Raw genomic sequence first — 16,913 nt, 5'->3', positions numbered from 1 at the left:
CATATGCGATTGTTGATGAAGTTTTAGGATTTTGAAGAGGTATGCAAGCACCACTCTTTAGCTTGGTCGAAACCAATCACGGGAGGAGTTTTTAGTAGGACCGACCGGGCATGCGAGTAGACGGCTTGCCGATGTACATGTCCGTACCTCGCTGTCTCATGAAGGTGCGATCTAGGCCGCTCAATTTGACCGGTGAAGAGGAGTTCCCGAGATCAAATTTTGACAGAAATCATATGCCGCAAAGGATTCTTAAAGGGGCACGACATGCCACCTTCAAGGCACACGAATCGAGGCATCTGGCCATGGCTTGTCTTGGTCGGTCGGACATAGAGATAGACGGGCCCACGATGATCATGTTGATACTCTCTGGACTTGCTTAGTTTATTCCTGCACCATTCATCCAAGCTGGCGAAGATGGACGCTCGTGATTGATTAACGACACATGTAACATGCCGCAAACCCTAATTAGGGTTTTGGATCGGTTGTGCGCATGCAACTTCATCCAAACGGTTTGGAAACCTATGCTTCTCCCTTGGGGAGGCTGATTGTGTGGGTCCCACGTAGGGCCGGCGGTGATGATGTGTGTACTTGCTCCACGGTCCTAGGTGTGATCTAAGCCATCCAACCATGCCTGCGAAGTTGGATGGTCGTGATCAATTTAAGACACTAGTGGACTTCCACGTTTTTTTAAAGCATCACGCCAGCCATGTTTTGAGAAATCGTTTATTGCTCCATGGCTTGGTCGTGAGAGAGCCGATCATGTAGGTGAAAAGTGGGCCCGCCGATGTGCATACCAACACTTCACTGATCAATCGCGGGATGATACAAGCTGTCCAACCATGCTTGTGAAGTTGGACGGTCGCAGCTTCTTTGAGAATGTTTTTAACAGTTTTGCGCATACAAGCCACTCCATACTAGCTCTACCATCCTTCTTCAAGGCTGGCGTTTGGTGGCTGTTTGGGAGGCGTGGTATGTATTCGACCGACCAGGGAAAAAACGGGCCCGTTGGTGGTTATTAAGGTGGTAGCCTGCTCTTGCTGAGGATCGTCTAAGCTGGTTAAATCATGCGGCCAACTTGCGTTGTCGTGATCGTTTCTGAGACTGACATGGGCAGTCCAGATTTCCCTTAGGAAATATGCTCAATCGGGCTAGTATAACACACCGAGAGATGCTCAATCGGGCTAGTATAACACACCGAGAGATGTAGCCTGCACGGGTATTTCGTGCATGCCTCACTATTGAACTTGGAGATTCGTGTTACCTTACTAAGATCAACACTCAGTCGTCATGCCGCACCAATAATGAGAGTTCTGCGGGAACAACACTGGAAATGCAAGGCTAATCATGCATTAATTAATAATGCTATAAATCCACAGAATATCGGGATTGTTGCTACATGCTCCGTTCTGGGTGTATTTAATTCACAGAATACTAGGATTGTTGTCACATGCTCCATTCTAGGTGAATTAGTAAAGTGAAGAAGTATTCATCACTCGGATAGCTTTATCCTCTGCAGGATGTCACCGTATTAAGTTCGACTTTTATAATTTTAGCCTTGAACAAAAATCCACCATCAACGTTAAGTCCCCTGTCTAGCACACAATGGGTACATCATTGTGGGGTAGGCATGAGATGGTGACAGTATGCACGTAAGAACACAAGATAAAGAAAGTTTACCTGGAGGGACTCTGGCCGGCCGTGTTGGAAATCATCCGTGTTAGTATGCTAGGTGTGACCACGACCTTAGTGGGACCGGTTTCCTCCTTCGAGTATTTGATCCAAGAAGGGAATAGAACTTGTATGCTCCTATTCCCATAGAAAACCGTGCATGTAACCCTGGACGAATATGGACCCCACCATGTATATGCTTCGACCAAACGTCACCCTGTTGCACCTGTTTGATAGGCATGTGGGCCCGCCTACTTCGCTCAACCGTGGGACTCATCATGTGCCTGCTTGATCGAACATGGGATTGCTGTGCCTGCTTCGATTAAACGTGGGTCCACTGCGTTCCTTCTTCGGTCAAACGTGGGACCCGATGTGAGCATGCTTGCTTCGAACATGGGTGGTTGTGCATTCTTCGATCAAACACGGGTCCACCTTGTACATGTTTCAAACGTCGGCCCTGTCCTGTGCCTGCTTTACCCGTACGGTTGATGTGCTTGCTCAAGTGTCATCCTTGCTACTTCGACCAAACACCAACCCTGTTATCTTGACCAAACATCGGCCTTGCTGCCTGCTTCACTCGAACGTGGGACCCACCGCATGCTTGCTTTGCTCAAAAATGAACCTTGTGTGCTTAAATGTGAATGTGGGTCCTGCAAAGAGCGTTGAAGCATCTTTTGGAGCGAGCATGTCCCGGAGAGCGTTGAAGCAGCTTCTGGAGCGAGCAGGTCCCGGAGAGCGTTGAAGTGGCTTCTGCTGGAGAGAGTGTTGAAGCGACCTATTCTTCATTTTGGTTTCCCCTTGCGAATTACATGCTTCTTGATTGACCATCTCTCTTGTGTTGAAGAAGTTCTTGACTGACGGCGAAGGAATTTCATGCTGAGCCTCAGTCCCCAAGCGTGGTCTACGTGGCTCCATCTTGTATGCCAGATGGGTATTTTGTGCGTAGTGGTCATTGATATGGTGAAGCTCTTGACATGGAGGATCTGTATGTACCTCTTAAGTCCCAAGTGCAATCTCCTTTGGTAAAACAACTACTTCTTCCACGGGAGACAAATTCTGAAAGCGTCTCTCATTGGTGTAGTTACCGTCGATCCAGATATGGAATATTTTGGACGTTGTTTCATCATTGTGGCAGTTTTGCATGTGGTATTAGAGTTGAAGTTGGCGATTTTGGACGCGCAGGATGTTGTATCTCGGTGGATTTCCTCTTACTGCTTCAGCGAAACTGCTTACGGAAGACTGAAGGTTGTATTGCATGTTGGAGAGATGTATGTTGAGTAACGAACATCATGAGGCTCTTAATTACTGAAAAACCTGGTTCTTTCTAGCAGGGAAGATGCTGTTGTAGATGAGCGTTCAACAGCTTCACGAAGTCAGAGGATGACCAAAAGCGCAGATTCTCCAACATAGCACGATAGACCTGCACTATCGTCTGATAGAGTGATTCGCCCGGATATTTCTCGATATGACGCGCTGACATCGTTATCTTCTTGAGGATGATCCCTTGAGGTATCGGCTCCAGTGGAAGATTGCCGTCATAGAGCGTTGATACGTTGCACCGGAATTCTTTAAACCAAATGGCATTACAGTATAATAAAAATTTCCGAGAGGAGTTCGAAAAGATGTCTTACTTGCGTCATGATCGTACATCCTTATCTGATTGTACCCGCTATATGCATCCATGAAGAAGAACATATCGTGTCCGCTGATGGAGTCTACTAACATGCAGTGTTAGGTAGAGGAGAATCGTCTTTGGGGTAGCATTTGTTCAAGTCTCTGAAATCCACGCAGCACCTGATCTGTCCGTTTTTCTTTTCACCGGGACCACATTATCCAACCAGGTCGGATGATGGATGAGCTTAATGAAGCTAGCAACAAGTAACTTCTGAATTTCAGTCTTGATTTGCTCTTCGGACTCGTGCCTGAATTGCCTCAGAGATTGCTTGATCGGCTTGTCTCCAAGTATGACATGTAGATAGCGGGTGACCAATTTTTCATCTAGATCGGGCATTTCTTCATACGTCCAAGCGAATATGTCCTGGTATTCTTTGAGAAGTTGTACAAGATTCATGCGTTCATCTGTACACAAGGTTGAGCTGGTGGAGATAGGCCTAGGAGATTCCTCATTCCCGATGTTAACGATTTCGAGCTCATCAGTTGTGGAGTTGGTGCCGTCTTGCAGCTGTGGTGGAGCATCCAGCACCTCTTCCCGTGGATCGTCATTGTTGTAGCATTCCGTTGGGCGGGGAGAATGGGTAACAGTCTCTCCTGTTCATTGCTAACAGCGGCGTCAGTATACGGTTTTCCTTTTCTGGTCAAGGCTTTTCACAAAAGTTCGTTCCCTCTTAGCGTGAGCGTGGGTTGCGGCTTCATCGGATGAAGAAGAACGCCTTGTCAGCAAAGATGCATCGTGGGTTTTAGCCCTCAATGATGCGAGTCAGTCCTCCTCCTGAATTGACGCCGACGTGGGGAGTGAGATGCAATGAACTTTGTTTGATCATTCCTGCGGAGCTTCTCTTGGTTCAAACAATTCCACTCCACATATCGGTGCATAGGGAGACAGCGATGCAGGGATACGAACGACTTCTTTATTCAGCATAGTCTTCAGGCACTGGTGATATGTCGAAGGGACAATCCTACTGTCATGAAGCCACGGTTTCCCCAATATCATGTGGTAACTTGGCTCTCTTTCTATGACTTCGAATTTCCTTCGAAGTCTGTCATTGTAGTAGGCTTCCGTACGATCTTGCCCGGGCGAACCTTGGCTGTCCTGAGAGTCTTGAGAGTAATCACATTTGAAGACGCTCCTGTGTCGATAAGGGCCCTCTTGAACTATGAATCCTTGATGCATGCGGTAACTGATGAGTGCCAAATATTGTATATATTTATCCCTTTTTGTTGGCATTTAACTCATCCTTTGTGCATTAATTCTACATTTTATCCCATATTCTGTATTTTCATTGTTTTCAAGAATAAATATTTTTCTTACTTAATTTTATATTTTTAGGTAATAAATAAAGTCTGGATGACTTGCGGACCAGAAAAGAGCTGAAGAGTGGTGAAAAGACGGAAGAAATTACGCAAGGAAGCCGCAAAGAATGGTGCGCACAAGACCAAAAAGTTAGGAATGGGCTCAAGAAGGAAGAATTGTTCTTAAAGAAGATATGGGCTTGGCATACCCAAGGCCCAAAACCCTTACCCAAACCCATTTTCTATATCCATACCCGCCTCCATTCTCAGCCGTGAGATCGGATCCATCTCATCATCCAATGGTCGCTTCTTCATCGTTCATCAAAATCTGTAGTCCTTGCAAAACACCATAGTACCTAAATTCCAAGCCTTCAGATTAGATCACATTTAGATCCTACGGTCGCTTCTTTGCCTGCTCATCAAATCTCGATACTTCCGCTTAACACTACAACACCTAACCTCGATCTTCGCCGTCAGTTTTGATGTATATCGTCATCCAACGGTCTCCCCTCATCCATTTCCATCGCACCGTTGGATCATTCCATCATCCTATAATCCTACGGTCCAGCTTCGCGAAACATCAAAATCCTCTACACCTGCTCAACACACTAGTATCCTATACCTATACCCTAACCAAACGCCCCCTCCTTCTTCTCCATCGACTTCTTCTCTTCCCCCCCCTCTCTGCAACAGAACCACCTTCTCCATCATCACCACTACCCACTCCACTGCCACGCCACCACCTCTACCTGTCTCACATCATCCCTAAACTACCAACCCATCATCACCCCCTAACTATCTAGCCCCCTATTCCCTCAATCTCTCACGTTTCTTCCCTGAAACCCTAAGCGTGAGAGGTTGATGAAGTAGGTGACCTAGAGAAGAAATCAAGGTATGGGAAAGGCACCAGGAGAAGCAGAGAAGACATGGGTCGATGCTAATTGAGGAGATTTGTCACATCAAGGTAAGAAAAAAAACCCAAACCCTAATTTCAGTTAATTTGGGGATTTTCGAGTAAACTCTAATTACTTTTAGGGAGAAGCATGGAGGAGCATTATAGAAGATATGGGTCTGATTTGTACTGTCAAATTAGGTAGAAATAATTTACCTAATTTCTGTTTGATTTTAGGGATTTTTTGGGAAGAACCCTAACTTGTAATTGGGTATAAATATGACTGTGGGTGTGATGTAAAGGCTTATCTCTGGACTAGCCAGTGTATCCCCATGAGGGCTGGACTAGCCAGTTCCTCTTGGGTAGATTTTTCTTCCCTGTTTTGTATTTGTAGATTTAATTTTAATTTTCAATTTTAATTCCAAATTCAGTTTTAGTTTATCTTGTTTCAATTCAGTTTGTTTTATGTTTTAATTCACATTTCATTCTAGTTCACATGTTAGTTTGTAGTTCTCTGTTTAGTAAATGTTTTGTTTTTGTTGCTGCTATGTGAGCGCACATGTGTATGTGTATAGCTAGGCTGAGATGATGCCTTAAGTCACTGTTAGTGGTGGAATGTTAGGTTATAATTCATGTAAATTGAGCTGATTGAGAAATGGAGGAATTTAGTGCTCAACTGTGCTTGTGATTGATTGTGCTGTCAAAAGACAGTCAATGCTAGGAGTAAACAGTTGAGCAAGCTTCTTCTCCTTCCATTCCATTTATGTATGCCCTGGAACATAGGCAGGCTTGAACCTTCACCTAGCTCCATTAGGGACAGGGATTTAACATAGAATTACACTATCTGGCTAGGTCACAAGGTGGATTCATAACCTAGTTGTGTTGTTTCTCTGTTTTGTATCTGTAATTTTGCTCCCCTGCCATTGCCCTTGGCTTAGGCCTTGGTTTATCTCTTTGTCATTCTTTATGCCATTGTCACCTTCACCATCATCATTGTTGTTTGCTGTTTGCTTATGCCATTGTAAATATCCATGTTTTACCTTGGCCTAGTGCCACTGCTACATTTAGTTTGCTCCACCTCCCCTACCATCTTCTTATTTCCCTGGCCTTGCTGCCAGTTCTGCTCAGTTGCCCTGCAACCCTGCCTTCTTACCTTCCTCCCCTGTTGCTGCTTCTTCTCCAGCCCAGCCTTGTCTGCTGCTGCTGTGCACTGCTTCTGCTGCTGCTGAAGCCACCACTGCTGCTGCTCCAGGTCCAGTTCAATTCTGGGCTACAAGTCCAGTCATTACAAAAGCCCACTGTATCTGTTTAGAAACCTAAGGCCCAACTCAGTTCAGTTCATTTCAAAGACTACTGAGGCCCAGATTCATTACAAAGCCCAGTTCAGTCTTGGGTTAATCTAGAAGCCCATTGACACTCAAAGCCCAGTGCACTTCAAAGGCCAAGCCTAGTGAACTTCAAGACCAACTGAGCCCAAGCTCAGTTCACTTCATTGTCAAACAAGCCTATAATCCAAAGGTACCCAAAGCCCAAAAGGCTTCATAGTTAACCAACAACAATTTAGGAGCCCAAAATAGCTAGAAACTCCAAACACTCCCAGTCTCTGTGGATCGACCCGTACTTGCACGAGCTACAACTGACGACCGTGCACTTGCGGTATTACTGTAGGCCCGTTTTTATTGCGCTTAATTTTCACACACCTCCGGGCCCACCAAGTTTTTGGCGCCGTTGCCGGGGACTCGGGTTTGTTTCTCTAGTAGTTTTATTAGCTATTTTTGCATTTCACTGCATAGCATTTGCATCTGCATCTGCTTCACTTCATTTGCTGTTGGACCTGCTGTTCTGAACCAGTTTTTCCTCTGCTGGGACGCCACCAAGGAAAAGAACCAAAGCCCAACTGGGTTTTTGCAACAATATCAGAGCAGCTGGGCTGTGCTTAAAAGGTAACCCATTTAAGAGAACCCGAATTGTGGGCTTCCAATTTTTAATTGTGGGCTTGTAATATTAAAGCCAATTTTTGGGCTTTTTATTTTCTGTTGGGCTTGTATTTAATTTTTGTGAGCTTGTTTAATTTGGACTGGTATTTTGTATTCTGGGTTTTTAAACCCAGCTGAGCTTGTAACCGATCACGCTAGGTTAACTCGTTAGTGGGCCGAGTACCCAAATTCTAGGCCGAGATTTTGGACTCAGTTTCACCAAACGTTTTCAAACCAGCTGAGCCAAAGAAAAAACAAAACCAACAGTGGGCTTGCTCCCATTCAAAAACCAAATTTTATTTTCTTTTTAAAAAAAAAAAAAAAAAAAACCAAAAGTTTCCAAATGTCTCCCGACAAAACCAAATTTTTCCCAAAAAGTCCAATCCCATTAAAAACCAAATTTTCTTGTAGATAATGTGTTAGTTAAATTTCCTTTTGTATATATTTTGTGCTCATCCATTGTGACTCCGAATATGTTGGAGTTTTGCCTTGGATAACGGAGTTTTAATTCTGCTTTCGCCGAAATCGGGTATTCTCTCTCCTTTTACTCTACTCAGCATGTCCCTTTCCATATGTTGCATTTTAATTCTTTCCATATTTTTAAACATTGAGGACAATGTTTAGTTTAGGTTTGGGGGTATAGAGTAGATACCACGATAATATGCCATAATTGAAAACAAAACTCCATCTTTTTGAAAAAATTGAAAAATTCCAAAAAAAATAAAAAATTGAAAAAAACATAAAAATGGAGCTCATTTACCTTGAAATGTTGACTCTTGTGCAAATATGTATTTTTATTAGGAGTCTTAGTCTAGATATTTAGGCACCCTGATTCTAGCACAATTCACATAGTGATAAGAAATTTGCACGCGCACGATCTACCAATACATGTATGGCCTCGATCTTCAAGGTGTTTGATAGGAAGTTACGATTGCCAATCACTTTAGAATACTGAACGAAACTTGACTAGCTTGTTCTTTGGTTGGTTGGGATAGAAGGTGGAGGTTACATTAAGAAAGACAACCATCGAATTTAACTGGGTGCATCAAAAAGGGCTACCTCTTGCAAAGTGTCATGTAATCTTTTGTTTCCTTTTGTACATGTATCAAAAGTGTCACTATGTTGTAAAGATCAAAGTATTTCTTTAAAAAAAAAAAAAAAATCATCAAGTATTTATTTATTCCATGTTTTGTCATGTTAAAGACAATAGTTCTCTCTTGTTCCAAAAATAAAAGAGAGTAATCAATGTAAATAAGAGTCATGTAAAGAGTCATCTTTTTGTTGTAAATAGTCTTGTAATAAGCAAGGAGGGTGCAGCCATCGATGTATAACGCGGGTAAACTGAAATATCACCAACTCATTGGGTGAACATTCACAATTCTCGTAAAGCCGGACAGCTAGCTTGGCTTAGAATTCGGTTCTTAGCCTAAAAACTATCTCTTGGTGGTTAGTAGTCATAACTTCAGGTCATTCTAGAAACATGTGTAGATACACTTTACACTCTTATCACATGTCTTTATTTGTTATCAGTGCTAGCTAGGATTGTGCCTTTGATAGCTAGATTGACATCTCCATTTTGCTGTGAGCTTAAACTGACTTGCACATGTCACATTTGATGGAATCTGAGCTTATATTTTTACCTAGAACTTTGTAGGTACGTTCTAAGCAAACCTTCACGAGACTTAACTCGTCCACTAGGGACACTTAGTGGTTTAAAAGGCTTAGTGCATACGCTAAATGCATTCGAGAGACCAGCGACAGTGGTATAGTTAGGATTTCCTTAGTTTTGTTTTACTTGAGGACAAGTAAAATTCAGGTTTGGGGGTATTTGATGAGTGCCAAATATTGTATATATTTATCCCTTTTTGTTGGCATTTAACTCATCCTTTGTGCATTAATTCTACATTTTATCCCATATTCTGTATTTTCATTGTTTTCAAGAATAAATATTTTTCTTACTTAATTTTATATTTTTAGGTAATAAATAAAGTCTGGATGACTTGCGGAGCGGAAAAGAGCTGAAGAGTGGTGAAAAGCCGGAAGAAATTACGCAAGGAAGCCGCAAAGAATGGTGCGCACAAGACCAAAAAGTTAGGAATGGGCTCAAGAAGGAAGAATTGTTCTTAAAGAAGATATGGGCTTGGCATACCCAAGGCCCAAAACCCTTACCCAAACCCATTTTCTATATCCATACCCGCCTCCATTCTCAGTCGTGAGATCGGATCCATCTCATCATCCAATGGTCGCTTCTTAATCGTTCATCAAAATCTGAAGTCCCTGCAAAACACCATAGTACCTAAATTCCAAGCCTTCAGATTAGATCACATTTAGATCCTACGGTCGCTTCTTTGGAAACTGCTCATCAAATCTCGATACTTCCGCTTAACACTACAACACCTAACCTCGATCTTCGCCGTCAGTTTTGATGTATCTCGTCATCCAACGGTCTCCCCTCATCCATTTCCATCGCGCCGTTGGATCATTCCATCATCCTATAATCCTACGGTCCAGCTTCGCGAAACATCAAAATCCTCTACACCTGCTCAACACACTAGTATCCTATACCTATATCCTAACCAAACGCCCCATCCTTCTTCTCCATCGACTTCTTCTCTTCCCCCCCCTCTCTGCAACAGAACCACCTTCTCCATCATCACCACTACCCACTCCACTGCCACGCCACCACCTCTACCTGTCTCACATCATACCTAAACTACCAACCCATCATCACCCCCTAACTATCTAGCCCCTTATTCCCTCAATCTCTCACGTTTCTTCCCTGAAACCCTAAGCGTGAGAGGTTGATGAAGTAGGTGACCTAGAGAAGAAATCAAGGTATGGGAAAGGCACCAGGAGAAGCAGAGAAGACATGGGTCGATGCTAATTGAGGAGATTTGTCACATCAAGGTAAGAAAAAAAACCCAAACCCTAATTTCAGTTAATTTGGGGATTTTCGAGTAAACTCTAATTACTGTTAGGGAGAAGCATGGAGGAGCATTATAGAAGATATGGGTCTGATTTGTACTGTCAAATTAGGTAGAAATAATTTACCTAATTTCTGTTTGATTTTAGGGATTTTTTGGGAAGAACCCTAACTTGTAATTGGGTATAAATATGACTGTGGGTGTGATGTAAAGGCTTATCTCTGGACTAGCCAGTGTATCACCATGAGGGCTGGACTAGCCAGTTCCTCTTGGGTAGATTTTTCTTCCCTGTTTTGTATTTGTAGATTTAATTTTAATTTTCAATTTTAATTCCAAATTCAGTTTTAGTTTATCTTGTTTCAATTCAGTTTGTTTTATGTTTTAATTCACATTTCATTCTAGTTCACATGTTAGTTTGTAGTTCTCTGTTTAGTAAATGTTTTGTTTTTTTTGCTGTTATGTGAGCTCACATGTGTATGTGTATAGCTAGGCTGAGATGATGCCTTAAGTCACTGTTAGTGGTGGAATGTTAGGTTATAATTCATGTAAATTGAGCTGATTGAGAAATGGAGGAATTTAGTGCTCAACTGTGCTCGTGATTGATTGTGCTGTCAAAAGACAGTCAATGCAAGGAGTAAACAGTTGAGCAAGCTTCTTCTCCTTCCATTCCATTTATGTATGCCCTGGAACATATGCAGGCTTGAACCTTCACCTAGCTCCATTAGGGACAGGGATTTAACATAGAATTACACTATCTGGCTAGGTCACAAGGTGGATTCATAACCTAGTTGTGTTGTTTCTCTGTTTTGTATCTGTAATTTTGCTCCCCTGCCATTGCCCTTGGCTTAGGCCTTGGTTTATCTCTTTGTCATTCTTTATGCCATTGTCACCTTCACCATCATCATTGTTGTTTGCTGTTTGCTTATGCCATCGTAAATATCCATGTTTTACCTTGGCCTAGTGCCACTGCTACATTTTGTTTGCTCCACCTCCCCTACCATCTTCTTATTTCCCTGGCCTTGCTGCCAGTTATGCTCAGTTGCCCTGCAACCCTGCCTGCTTACCTTCCTCCCCTGCTGCTGCTTCTTCTCCAGCCCAGCCTTGTCTGCTGCTGCTGTGCACTGCTTCTGCTGCTGCTGAAGCCACCACTGCTGCTGCTCCAGGTCCAGTTTAATTCTGGGCTACAAGTCCAGTCATTACAAAAGCCCACTGTATCTGTTTAGAAACCTAAGGCCCAACTCAGTTCAGTTCATTTCAAAGACTACTGAGGCCCAGATTCATTACAAAGCCCAGTTCAGTCTTGGGTTAATCTAGAAGCCCATTGACACTCAAAGCCCAGTGCACTTCAAAGGCCAAGCCTAGTGCACTTCAAGACCAACTGAGCCCAAGCTCAGTTCACTTCATTGTCAAACAAGCCTATAATCCAAAGGTACCCAAAGCCCAAAAGGCTTCATAGTTAACCAACAACAATTTAGGAGCCAAAAATAGCTAGAAACTCCAAACACTCCCAGTCTCTGTGGATCGACCCGTACTTGCACGAGCTACAACTGACGACCGTGCACTTGCGGTATTACTGTAGGCCCGTTTTTATTGCGCTTAATTTTCACACACCTCCGGGTCCACCAGTAACATGTAGGGCACGGTTGTGACCTTCCTCTGGTTGATTGCAGCAAACGTCTCCGCCCGCTGATTCTTCGAGAGGTGTAAAAGTTCGCATAAACTTTCCACTGAAGCCGCTTCCTGATCCACCAGCCTTTGGTTCATAGTGAAACTATTGACTTGAGGTGGATCGTTGTGAGGATCAGTCCCCAGTGTAGGAGTCTCCATGACAGGAACGCTCATATATGATATCATCTTGATGAGGAGATCGAGTATGTCGTTTATCGCTTCTTTGATCAGGTCCATGTAGGCCCGCGCCGCTGAAGTACCTTCTCCGGGTGCGTTGAATGCGTTCCTTGTTGGCTCCAGGGGCTGTCGCGGCTCTTGTGGCAATCGATCAGTTAATGTCTCAAGAAAAGTGAGTACCTCTTTCTGAGTTGTAGCCATGTCCGTTTGGGCCCTAACGAGAACTTCTTGTCTCTCCATCAAATCCACCATGGTAATAGGGAGTTGTCCTCCTCCAGCTCCTCCAGCTCCTTGTCCCTATGGAGGAGTGGCAGTTGCTATGGTGACGGCTGGAGGCGTTACACTAGAAGAGATGCCAGGGTTTGCGACTTCTCTGGCTTTGGTGATAGGAGGTGTCACGCCCAATGTAATATATCCTCCTGCTCCGCTGGTACTGGTAGTAGAGGAAGTAATTCCACGAGATACATTGATGGTATTGACTGGCTGCACGGTGACACTACTGATTGGGATATCAACACCGAGAGTGTTGTCAGCGCTAGTCCCGTCAGGATTGGTTGTTGATCCAGACCTAAGATCCACCATTTTCTAAATCAGTAAAATTGAATTGGTATTGAATAAATTGACTTCACAACCGGGAGATTAATCTCCCACCGTGGTCGCCAATTGTTTATGGGTGAAAACTATTTCTGCTAGTTTTGGTAATTTGGGGTGTGTGGATGAGAAATGAATCTAAACCCTAAACAAATGCACTGCACGGGAGTGATTTTGATTCGAGAGATCAATCTGTACAATTCTGTCCTAAACCAAGAAATGGTCGTTCCAGACTTGCTTCGGTCACAAAGTGAAGGAGATGGGGTTGATCTTAGGGAGGGAAGCGAAGAAGGTGTTGATATCGTGAAGGTGTTGGTTGTTTATGACTTGTATAAGAATACCGAACTGGCTTGCAATAATGTAACCAAAGCTCTGGGTGTTTGAATACATTGTATCCACACTTGGTTTCTGCCTCTTCTGGAAATAGGGAGGAGAACCTATTTATACAAGTCATTGAGCCTAACCCTCGTCTATCGTGGGAAGTGGAGGAAGTGGAGTGATGGAGCAGTGGAGTCGTGTTAGTGTCTCACGATCAGTCTTGGCCCACTTCTCCCATCATCACTAACCGTCCATGTCTTCCTGACACATTCTTGTGTTGGCGCGTTGCATGCTGCACGCTGTAAACCGCCAGACCAATACCCCAGTAAGTATCCCCTAGTTTGTGACATTCTTGATGTCTCGATTGTGTGGATCATGGGACCCACAGAAGGTAGCATAAGGTGCTAGGTTAAATAACTAAGTTATTTGGGAAATCGATACTCATGAAATATCGTGTATACTCTATGCATGTAATGCATCGAATATAATCAATGTGTATGATGCATCGTTATTCTTAAGGCTTAACGGAGTAAGTCACGGATTAAGCGTCTTAAAATAGATGCACGCTTAGCTATATTCGAATAATAGTTTGGAGGCTGCACAGACAAGCCCTCCCTTGGCCGATCTCATGATGTGGTAGAGTGGCGGATGGTAATCACCACGACATCTTATTAGCCATTTAACTCCTAACCTGGGCTGCCTAACCAAGCTAGTAGAGTTGGAAGGACGAGATGATATATGACGCTCATCTGCGACCGTTGATGAATTTTTAGGGTTTTGAAGAGGTTTGCAAGCATCACTCTTCAGCTTGGTCGAAACCAAGCATGGGAGGCGTTTTTAGTAGGACTGATCGGGCATGCGAGTAGACGGCTTGCCAATGTACATGTCTGTACCTCACTGTCTCACGAAGGTGCGATCTAGGACGCTCAATTTGACCTGTAAAGAGGAGTGGCCGAGATAAAATTCGACGGAAATCCTATGCCGCAAAGGATTCTTAAAGGGGCGCGGCATGCCACCTTCAAGGAACACAAATCGAGGCATCCGGCGATGGCTTGTCTTGGTCGGTCGGACATAGATATAGACGGGCTTACACTGATCATGTTGATACTCTCTGGACTTGCTTAGTCTATTGCTGCACCCTTCATCCAAGATGGCGAAGATGGACGCTCGCGATTGATTAACGACACATGTAACATGCCGCAAACCCTAATTAGGTTTTTTGGATCAGTCGTGCGCATGCAACTTCATCCAAACGGTTTGGAAAGCTATGATTCTCCCTTGGGGAGGCCGATCGTGTGGGGCCCACGTTGAGCCGGCAGTGAGCATGTGTGTACTTGCTCCACAGTCCTAGGTGTGATCTAAGCCATCCAACCATGCTTGCGAAGTTGGATGGTCGTGATCAATTTAAGACATTAGTGGACTTCCACGTTTTTTTTAAAGCATCACGCCAGCCATGTTTTGAGCAATAGTTTATTGCTCCGTGGCTTGGTCGTGAGAGAGCCGATCATGTAGGTGAAAAGTGGGCCCGCCAATGTGCATACCAGCACTTCACTGATCAATCGCGGAATGATCCAAGCCGTCCAACCATGCTTGCGAAGTAGGACGGTCGCGACTTCTTTGAGAATGTTTTTAACAGCTTTGCGCATACAAGCCACTCCATACTAGCTCGACCATCCTTCTTCAAGGCTGGCATTTGGGAGGCGTGGTATGTATTTGACCGACCAGGGCAAAAACGGGCCCGCTGGTGGTCATTAAGGTGGTAGCCTGCTCCTGATGAGGATCGTCTAGGATGGTTAAATCGTGCGGCCAACTTGCGTGGTCGTGATCGTTTCTGAGACTGACATGAGCAGTCCATATTTCCCTTGGGAAATATGCTCAATCGGGCTAGTATAACACAACGAGATATGCTCAATCGGGCTAGTATAACACACTGAGAGATGTAGCCTGTACGTGTATTTCGTGCATGCCTCACTATTGACACTTGGAGATTCGTGTTACTCTGCTAAGAGCAACACTCAGTCGTCATGCCGCACCAATAATGAGAGTTATGCGGGAACAACACAGGAAATACAAGGCTAATCATGCATTAATTAATAATGCTATAAATCCACAGAATATCGGGATTGTTGCTACATGCTCCGTTCTGGGTGTATTTAATTCACAGAATACTGGGATTGTTGCCACATGCTCCATTTTAGGCAAATTAGTAAAGTGAATAAGTATTCATCACTCGGATAGCTTTATCCTCTGTAGGATGTCAGCGTATTAAGTTCGGCTTTTACAATTTTATCCTTGAACAAAAATCCACCATCAACAGTGTGGAGTCCAATTTCGGAAAATCCCCTGGAACCTATTTCTAGAGGTCCTAGACTTTGTTATCAGAAAGTTTCCTCACCTGTGATTCCCAGAAGGACTGTGAGACATTCTCTCGTTTCTGGAAACTGCCAAGGAAGGACAAGAAATGCTAAGTTCAGATATCCTGGAGGAAATAACTGTTATTCTCTCAGAACCTATGGTGAGACTATGTCTCCCTCTGCTGCCTAATAGCAGAATGTCTATTCTTGTGTCTAACTTGAGAGATACAAGAATGAGGATTTGTGAGATGCTCAAGTATTGTGCTGTTTTTCTCCAGTTTGTATATATTATGATGTTTTGTTGTTAGTACTTCTTTCTTTTGTCACTATGATCGTTTGGAGATATAAAATCTTTAAAAGCAACATGGTATGCAGTTTTCCTATTTTGGGCCATTTGTTCTTTGGCTGGCCCACGAACGTCCATGTCTCCTTAAGAAACTTTAGGGTTTCCATCTAGGGTACTCACGAACATATATAAGTCTTATATGTGGTTCTTTATTCTTTTGAAAGGAACTCCATGGAATCTGTTCCCAAAGATGAAGTTAACCCTATGGTTGAGGATGATCTCAAAGGATGTGATTCTGGTCAAGAGTTTATACGGAAGGAGATGCTTGAAAGAAAAGAGTATAACACTTGGATTGGTGAATCTGTCAAGGATCTGATTCGTACTCAGAATGAAGTTAAGATTGAACTGGCTAACCTTCAATTGCAGATAAACCAGCTTAGTTATGGACAGGCGAAAATCCTTGGTACTCAGAATATCTTGATCAGAAATCAGAAGAAAGTTATCCTTGACTGTGGAAAGGCTCGTCATTATGCTCGCACCATTGATCAGAAAGTCAACGTTCTAACTTTTGAACATGGTGTCTCTACGGTCAACATGGTCAAAGATATCAGTGACTCCTACTTTGATGGACCATTTCAGAGGTATGAAATCATCAAGGAAAACTAAGTTTCTTTATGCCTAGTATGTCTTCTTTTTGGATTAGTTGAAAGAATAACTAGTTCCTTGAATAACGATGATTGTGACTACACACAACTATTTTTGTTTTCATCTTCTTATGATATTTTTTTAGGTTTATTGGTTTTTAAATTCTAAAAATATTTGGAGAATGATGTTATTGCAGTATTGATCGTTATGATTTTGTGATATTGCAATTTGATTATGGGATATGTATTGTTTGCGTCTGTGAACTTGAAGGTCCCATATGCTGTCAAAAGTAAAGTCGTTCATGAATTGGTATTCGTATTAATGAAAGGACGAATTGACTTTTGACAATTACAAAAGTTATGCCTATGCAATCATGTATTTGATGGAAAATAGGATAAAATATTTTGTTTGACAAGGATAAAGTCTATTATGTCGTTATGATGG

The sequence above is a fragment of the Papaver somniferum genome, chromosome 3, assembly GCF_003573695.1.
Source record: "Papaver somniferum cultivar HN1 chromosome 3, ASM357369v1, whole genome shotgun sequence".
Lineage (NCBI taxonomy): Eukaryota > Viridiplantae > Streptophyta > Magnoliopsida > Ranunculales > Papaveraceae > Papaver > Papaver somniferum.
The sequence above is the reverse complement of the archived record's forward strand: the minus strand, read 5'-3'. Positions refer to the sequence as shown.